Source organism: Aplysia californica, unplaced genomic scaffold (assembly GCF_000002075.1).
Source record: "Aplysia californica isolate F4 #8 unplaced genomic scaffold, AplCal3.0 scaffold00738, whole genome shotgun sequence".
Classification (NCBI taxonomy): domain Eukaryota; kingdom Metazoa; phylum Mollusca; class Gastropoda; order Aplysiida; family Aplysiidae; genus Aplysia; species Aplysia californica.
In genome coordinates this window covers 160965-169654 of record NW_004798008.1, presented here as the reverse complement: position 1 = coordinate 169654, position 8690 = coordinate 160965, and the positions used below count along the sequence as shown (strand labels likewise).

General features: G+C 38.7%; 1 long non-coding RNA gene across 1 annotated transcript; it reads right to left on the bottom strand.

Moving 5' to 3' along the window:
- Positions 1 to 162: 162 nt before the first annotated feature.
- LOC106013243 lies at positions 163 to 8028 on the bottom strand. Its single transcript, XR_001185294.2, has 2 exons — positions 7759 to 8028; positions 163 to 315 (listed from the first exon to the last, which is right to left on the bottom strand). It is a non-coding gene; the product is annotated as an uncharacterized LOC106013243 (long non-coding RNA).
- Between the last annotated feature and the right edge of the window lie 662 nt (positions 8029 to 8690).

Sequence of the window (8690 nt, the reverse complement as noted above, 5' to 3'; positions counted from 1 at the left end):
ACACACACACACACACACACACACACACACACAGCAACAGCAACAGCAACAACAAACAGCAGTAACAACAACAACAACAAAACAACAACAACAACAAAATAAAGAATCAAGGTTGACGAGAAAACACGAGAATGAAAACTGTTATTAGAAACAAAATACTCATTCCTTGCTCATTTCAACCATGTTTTATTTCTTTTCGTTGGTGAGTGCGTGCAAAGCAATACTAGCTGTCTTCTAGCTCAGACTCAGAGCTCAGGGGCCAACTTTTCCCGTGTGGTGTGGGAGGTCGGGGCAGCATCATGTTCCGGGAATTCTCTGAAAGGGCGAGGGAAAAAGAAATCATACTAACTCTTTGAGGACATGCAGTCTAGTCTCTCCACAACCATGAGTCTCAATATTCCCCTTTTTAACCCTATCCGAGTGCAGTTTTTGGGACACCTGAATAGATATAAGGGTCTTGAACATCTAGCTCTCACTGGCAAAATTGAGGGCAAGCGAGGCAGGGGTAGGTCCAGAACCCAATACTTAGGAAACCTAAACAAATGGATAACAGGGAAAGATCAGGGAAACGTAGCTTTTTTTAGAACACACGAGCAAAGGAATGAATGGAGAACCATGATCGCCGATGTCTGTCGCAAGTCCTGCCCTGGATGATGATGATGATGAACCCTATCCGTACGCCATGGGGTCATATTGTACCCCTGGGGTTGTATTTTTCACATTTTAGAATACTTCTAGAGCGAAGATCTCTGAAACTTTCAGTATTTCTCCAAAAAATCATTTCGACTGACTGCTATGCAAAGCGTACAGATCTGATTAACGAGTAAATTTCCTCTTTGGAAAGTGGTGGCACAGAGTTCCTCAGGTTGTTTGGATACGGTAGTGAAACACGACGTACGGATAGGGTTAAAGCGGATTTCCGCAACCGCCATTTCCTCCGATAAACTCCGCTGCCGAGAGGGGCACCTCTCAGTCTTCTTCTCCTCGACCGTATCACTATCGAAGTCCGCTATCTGTCATAAATTGGGCCGTCCTGCTCAGTTCATCTGTCGACCCGTATAGCTTCTCACCTCTCAGTAACGCGCCACCACTTTCTGTACATAATCAAGATGGTAAATATTATTTGGTTAGTGACTCTTTTACTAGAAATTATCTTCCAAACCCTCAAATTGGTACGATATAACCTTGCTTTGATAAATCGACGGTTTTTAATTCAGCACTCTTGGCTTAAGCAGTAAAGCAGTATGATGATAATGGGTGTCTCGCGAAAATTGTCTTCTGTAGCGATCAAGCGGAAAGTTCTTCCTTTTTTTAAAATTCTGAGTTGAGACCCATGCATGCACAACGCTTGAAGGTGAACGTTTCCCGGGAACTGTATCCCCCTCACTGTCTAGGGGTTAGATTGTCTCGGTTAAGACTGTCTCTGGTAAGACTGTCTGGGGTTAGGCTGTCTCTGGCTGTGTGGTTGGACTATGAGTAGAAACTATTGATTTTAATTCTCAAGACAAACAGTTTTCTTTTTATCAATTATCAACTCACTGAGAAGCATATTCATTATTGATATCTGGGTCCATTCACAGGCCAAATGGACACTGCTTGAGGGCTGGATCTGGCATGCGAGCCGTAATTTTGTTGGTTTGTTGGTTTGTTTGTTTGATTTTTTAAAGGTAAAGTTGTTTGAGAGTTTTAAACAATTTGCACTTAGTCGTATAGGAGATAGGTCCTATCGGAGACGGACGTTAAACTAGGAGGTCCCGTCTCTTATATAACCTAATAGTGTTGATAGGGGCATTAAACTCATGCCATTTCACCATTTTCACCACCGTATAGGAGATAAATATCGCTTCACAGGATTAACCCGGTGAAACACTTACATCGTGTTGAAGTGGACATTAGAGTCGAATTCAAGTTCATGCTGAAAATGAAAAGCTGTAACGAAAAATTATGTTTGTGAGAAAAAGATATCTAAAACACTGACAAAAGTTTACGAATTTATCGCGTTATATTTCGGTGTCAGGGTACAGAAATTCAGGTCAATAGTTTTTTTTTTACATTAATTAATACTCCCAATCCCTCACGCACTTTTCGCTGAACAATTGAAAGGGTCAGAAACATGGAGGAGCTGGGTCACGTAGACGTTGTTTCGAGAAAAAGTACGAAAAAAATCCAACCCAGCTGGAATTAGGAATGATAATATGGTCGCTTTTAAGGACAAGCAGGCTAACCCGGATTTCGGGGGTTTCCAGAAATCTTGACCTACACCAAATGTGGGCATTGCCCTACCAGTAAGAGAAGTTTGGTTTCATTGGTGTGTATAATATATGTTTTGTTATAGACAAAACTCTCCTTGTACTTTAAAGAAACTGAACTAGGCACAAAAACATTACCTTCGGTTTTCTCAAAACAGCATTTTTCGGGATAGCCCCCTTGTGCTAAAAAAAAGATCACATACCGTTTATGTAATTTGTAAGGGCGATAATTCCGATTTAAAGCCATCCTTACATTTCCTTTAAAAGCCATGTTATGTTGTCTCCCCTGGCGTCTGTCGTCATACACAGAAATCCATTAATTTTTTTGCAGAATATTACCTCTATCATTTATTTCTCTGCCCCCTTCAATTGGTTTATTTATTACTTCTAAAGCGTCAGCAGGAACTTGGGGTATAGTTTACATAATATCTGTTTTCTATATCAGCTGGTATTATTGAAGTGCTAAAAAGAAATTCATAGTGTACAAGCAATGCAAACTTGATCTACGAGATATGTACAAGTGGACTTGGGAGGCTTTGTGCACGAACTCCTCCATTATTACCTAACCCACGCCTTTGAAATTTTGCAGGCGTTTACAGCATCTATGTGGCTAGGACCTAATTTTAAAAAATCCACGCAAACTGCTTTCCCCGATTTTTCCAAAATGCTTTGTTTCGTCCACACAGAGTTCTAGGCCTAGGCTAACGCTAACTTACGATCAACAATTTCGCAATCTCATTTGTTAAAAACCGGAAGTCTTTTCTTAACACAAGTTTTCATGACGTCAAACCTCCCTTTTCAAACTTCAAAACAATTTTTCAAGACGTCAACCTCCCTTTTGTGTTGAAAACCACGTTTGCGCATCATTTTAATGAAACGACAATTCCTTTCATCGAAAGGGGGCCCAGCTAGTTAATTTATAATTCGGACCCATGGGTCATTACCCCAGTGTAAATTAATACTGAGTCCAAGCAATATTAATTTATCTGCTACCATAACTTACTCTGGGACAGACACACTTATTCGTGATATACAAAAAAGCAGTTTTCATTTCTTGTCCTAAGATTATTTCATAAGTAAGGCCTACAAGGCTTGGTTCTAAAACAAATTATGGTTACCAACGACTGCCATCATTCCTTTGTTATGTTGAATGGCTTACTTTGCTTTTGGAACTCTCCACAGCTCAAGGAAGTTAGAACCAAAGTCTATTTATAACCTTCCCATCACCGCTTTGAGCACTGTAGCGGTAGCGTTTGTCTCCATACCTTTCGCTTAATAATAATAATAATAAAAATAGTAATAATAATAATAATAATAATAATAATAATAATAATAATAATAATAATAATAATAACAATAATAACAATAGATAGCATTTGTATAACGCAAATCCCCGCTCAAAAGCAAGCTCTGTGCGTTTTGCAATTTATACTATTACCCCAGCAGACTTGAGAGCATTCTGAAACAACCTCAACCTCCTGGGAAGCTGTACAAGCAGTCATTTATAGGCTCTAAAACACTAACATACTGATACTATATTTCACTGTCTATGGCCAGGTACCCATTCCCACCTACGTCTGTACTTTAAGCAAAAAGTGACCTTTTACATTCACTTTCTGTAACAAAAATATCTTGAACAGTTTTTGAAGATGCAATGAAAGGTTCATCATCAGCATATCAGATGTTATGTAGTATATTTATATTCTCTACATTTTCTTTGAGGCTTGGATTTCCTTCTTTATTTGAACATGACTGTATAATGCATGCTTTAAAGAGAACTGGTGGTATAAAGCAGCCTTGCCGTATTCCTTTTTACATTTTTTTAACATAACGTTTTACTTAATTGATACCACAACATTCTGGCCACGGTAAACATTTCTAATGATTCTGAATCATTTTCATCTGTAAATAGTTCTTCCCACAAATTTGACAGTTAATTATGTCTGTCTTCATCAAAAGACTTTGAATAATCAATGAATCCTGAGTATGGATCTTTTAGTGCTTCAATACATACACCTGTCCCTTGACATTAAAAAGTCGATTACAGCTGTTGGGGTGCCATTGTCAATGGTTTTTAATTATTTCTGGCCATAAATTGTTTCTCGTTCTTTCATTTAATCATCTCGGTCAATTGTTTTGTAATAAAATTGACAAAACTTGTATGGCACTTGATTATTTATTCAAAACTATGAAAGACAAGTTATTTCATCTTCTTTACTTTGTCTAAAAATAGACAGTCCGTTAATTAATTTATTTATTTATTTATTTATGTATTTATTTATTTATTTATTTATTTATTTATTTATTTATTTATTTATTGCATATTGACAGTTATTTCCCCCTTCATGAACATGAACACGTTTCCTTTGTATTCGGAAAATCTATTTAAAACATTTGGTTAGCCCATCTAACTACCATCTTCTTGTGGTCTAAAACAGTCTGTTGTATATCCGTTTCTTCTCACCTGACTTATTTTTAAATTCTAGAATGTTTATGGTTCTTTTTTTTCCCTTGCCCATTTATATGAGATTGACGCCATCTGATTAGTAGTAAATACTTTTACTGCAAAAAGCTTAATTTCTTTATTTCGCCGATCGCTTTTTTAGGCCGACGCTTCTGTATCTGTAATTTTAGAACATCCGCCAGGTTTCTTTAATTTAAGTCGTACTTCCGTTCGATACTATCGCGCATTGTCGCGCAATACTGAACACTATTTTAAGTGTCCGACCCGTATAGATCTAGACCTTTTAATTTTTAGCATCTCTCAAGATTTATTTCTCCATTCGAGCAGAGTGTGAATATGATAGGCCAGTGACTTTCAGCTGATGTTAATGCACCGATCATTCCTTTCATCGAAAGAGGGGCCAGCTAGCAGTCTTTATTTCCTTTATTGCAAGTTCGTTTTCCGTCACTCTTTCTGGCTCATCACGTTCAAAGGTTATTCTCACAACGGGTATTTGAAGTCATGACATTATTTTCTCGACACCGGACTATAAGTTTCTTTCTTTTCTCCATGTTTCCACTTTATGAACATTTCTCCAGTCGTTTATTCCATATCTTTGCACTCAAGTCTGATATAAGGATGTATGTTATATCCCGATACTTTATTTCTTTTATTATCTTATCCGTTTTTCCTCCAAAATTCCCTGTTTCCATATTTGTCAAGCTTCGGTATTGATATGAAAACCTGAATGGGTTTTTTTTTTCTATCCTGGTGTACCTACATTAAGTTTATCTAAAAGAAGTTTGATCCTCTTTGCTGATGCTGTCTTTATCAAATAAAATTCCAACAACTCTTCTATGTGTCTTATGTCCTGAATACACCATTGTTTTACTGATTTGATTGAGACTTGCCCTTTCACCCAACTTCTGAAAGACACAATAATATGTATAACATCATTCGTTCTTATTATCTTGTGTATCTAATTAATTTTTTAAAACATTGCTTCTTTGCCTATGGGATGAAATGTCCTAACTACATTCCAATTGTCAGTGTTAAAGGATTTTGATCTGTAGTCAGTAGCTTGATGCCGATATGTTGCCAGCCATGGCGAGGAGTTCAGACCTTGATGATTACCTCCTCCACCACCACCACCCCCCCTTACCGTTGTTATCCGAGAGATGAAAGAGGTCAATCTGACACCGGTCTGCCTATCTCAACTATATGTGTAGTTTTAATTGATAATCATCATCATCATTGCCTTTCTCACCCTGCACCAGGGTATAGGCCACGGACAAACACCTTCCACCTTTCTCTATCCTTGGCTAGCCTCTTGATGTTATTCCATGTCTTCCCACTTTTCTGTACATCAATTTCTGTGATTCTTCTCCAGGTTCCACGAGGTCTTCCTCTTGATCGCTTACCCTATTGGTTCCATTCCAAAACTCTCTTTGTTATGCAGCTGCCTGACTTCCTGAGAGTATGTCCAATCCATCGCCACCGCCTTCTTCCTATCTTATCTCTGACTGGGATCTGTCTTGTTTTCCTTAACACTTCCACATTGGTGACCCTGTCTGTCCATCTGATCCTCAGTAATTTTCTTAGAAACTTGTTCAAGAAAACCTGGATCCTCTTTATGTAAGTCTGTGATGTGTTCCATGTCTCACATCCATACAGCAGGACCGACTTCACGTTTGAATTGAAAATCCTCAGCTTTGTTCGAAGTGAGATAACTCTGCTCTCCCAAATCCTATCCAAAGATATCAAAGCACTGATAATGCTGCACCAGAATTCGAGTTTGACTGTAATGACCCCATTCAACACAATGTAATCTTTGATCTTTTATTCTGCTAATCCAATACCAGTTTAATCACTAGCCAAAAGGCAGTAGAGTTTTTGAAAGGATTTACGGCGCCTCTCATAACCAAGATATTAATTCTTCTTTGAACATGTGATGTATTTGGGTCACAACGTGGTGAATTCATGAAATGTGTTTTTTTATTTGACCATCTATGAAACTTAAAACAATGAATGAAAGGGCGTTTGAATACCAAGGCCCCTAGATCTGGAATGCTTTACCAAGTACTTTAAGAGTGATCAAATCTTTTGATTCATTCAAATGTCAGCTGAAGTCGTTTCTGTTTTTAAATCATAAGATGTATATTTGAAATAATTTTCTTTAGTCAGAACACAACGTTTCATGTTACTGTTGTACGTTGTACTGTATTGTAAAGCGCTCAGAGCCTGTGTACTTTAATCGGGGTTGAGCGCTATATAAATGTCTTTTATTACTATCATTACTATTATTACTATTATTATTATTATTATTATTATTATTATTATTATTATTATTATTATTATTATTAAATCAGGCGCTCGTCAATTTGTCCAAATAGCTGGCCGGCTAAGTTACGATGCACCCACCATAGCAGTGCTACTGACTGAAGTTGTCTTTAGGCCATTTCCAGAGGAGGGATATTAGCATGTTCTTATGCGCAGTTGAATTGTAAATGGGCTGATTGATCAATGCCATGTATATATATTGTGCCGGAACTACATAGGGAGAACTTCTGCTTTGTCTTTCTTTATCCTCACTATCGTCATTTTTTCCTCTACTTCTTTTGCATGTTTGTCACTGTCTTCTGAACTGCTATTTCTGGGGTGCCTTGATAGTTGAAGCAGACTGTGTGCTGTTGAGGCTAGAGAGGGTGAGCAGAGTAGGCCTGATTCCCCGTTTGGACTTCTCTCTTAATATCTACCCCTTGCTGCTCATCATAATATGACCCTATGCAGTTGCGAGTGCCGTAAAACCTTACTAAAACTAACTAAACTGCGACTTTGGCGTAGCGTTTATAGGGCTTCGCTGTTGCACACAGAAGACAATCCTCAAAGGGGGGGGGGGAGGGAGAGCAGAGATGGATAAGTTCCGACTGTAGTGACCCCAACACTGAGGACGAGGTGTGACAAGGTGAGACAGAGAAGACAAGTTCGAGACCTGTGTGGGGAGGTTGCATTTGCGAGGGCCGTAAAACCTTACTCAAACAATTTAAGTCTCGAGGAATTACTCACAGCAAAGTCCGCAGAACTTGGGGCAGACGCTGAGAGCCAGCACAGAAGAGCAGACGCCACTGAGCGCCGTACAGTCCATGCCGCCGTCCAGATGGTCATTGCACTGACTCACCGTGGCTGTGATCACGCTGGTGTTGACCATCGGCATAGAGGGGGTGGTCACACTGACCGTACTGGCCGGAGCACCGGTGGTTGTGGTCATGGTCATCATATCGCCTGTGGTCATCGGCAGGTCAGTGGTGGCTGGTGCGGCAGTGCCCGTCTGGATGGGTTGTTCTGAAGGCGGGAAAAGTGTTGCGTTGAACAGTCACAGTCTTATGACACTATAATACTGTAACTCACTGTAAACGTTACTTTTGTATATGTGAGGCAGCATGGAGAAATATGGCGCTCGTCAAAATAATGAAAGTCAAGAAACTGGCATATTTCCACCAGTGTGGCAACTTTTATCGAAATTTTGTTTTTTTTAGCTAAACACCTTTTATGTTCATCTGCAAACACATTTCCATATCAATTTTACTGCAAAACTTTGTTTAAAGGCGAAAAATGTGTAATTTTCAATTTTCAAAGACTCTTAAGCTATTGAAGTTACCAAACTTTGGCGGCCATTTTCCCGATAATTTTACTTTTGAAAACAGGCGACCCCACATATTTCAATGGCAACCATCTCGACTTTTGTTCAAGGTAAATAGATATTTTTTTCATTTAAAGCAAGACAAATGAACAACACCTATCTCATGTATAACTATGACACCATGATAATGGTACTCACGATAAACGTTACGTTTGTCTATTATATAACTCACACATGACTATGACACTATAACTTATATTATATATAACATTGATACTCACGGTAATCGCTACGTTTGTACATATATCATACATAACTCTCTCTCTCTTTCTCTCTCTCTCTCTCTCTCTCTCTCTCT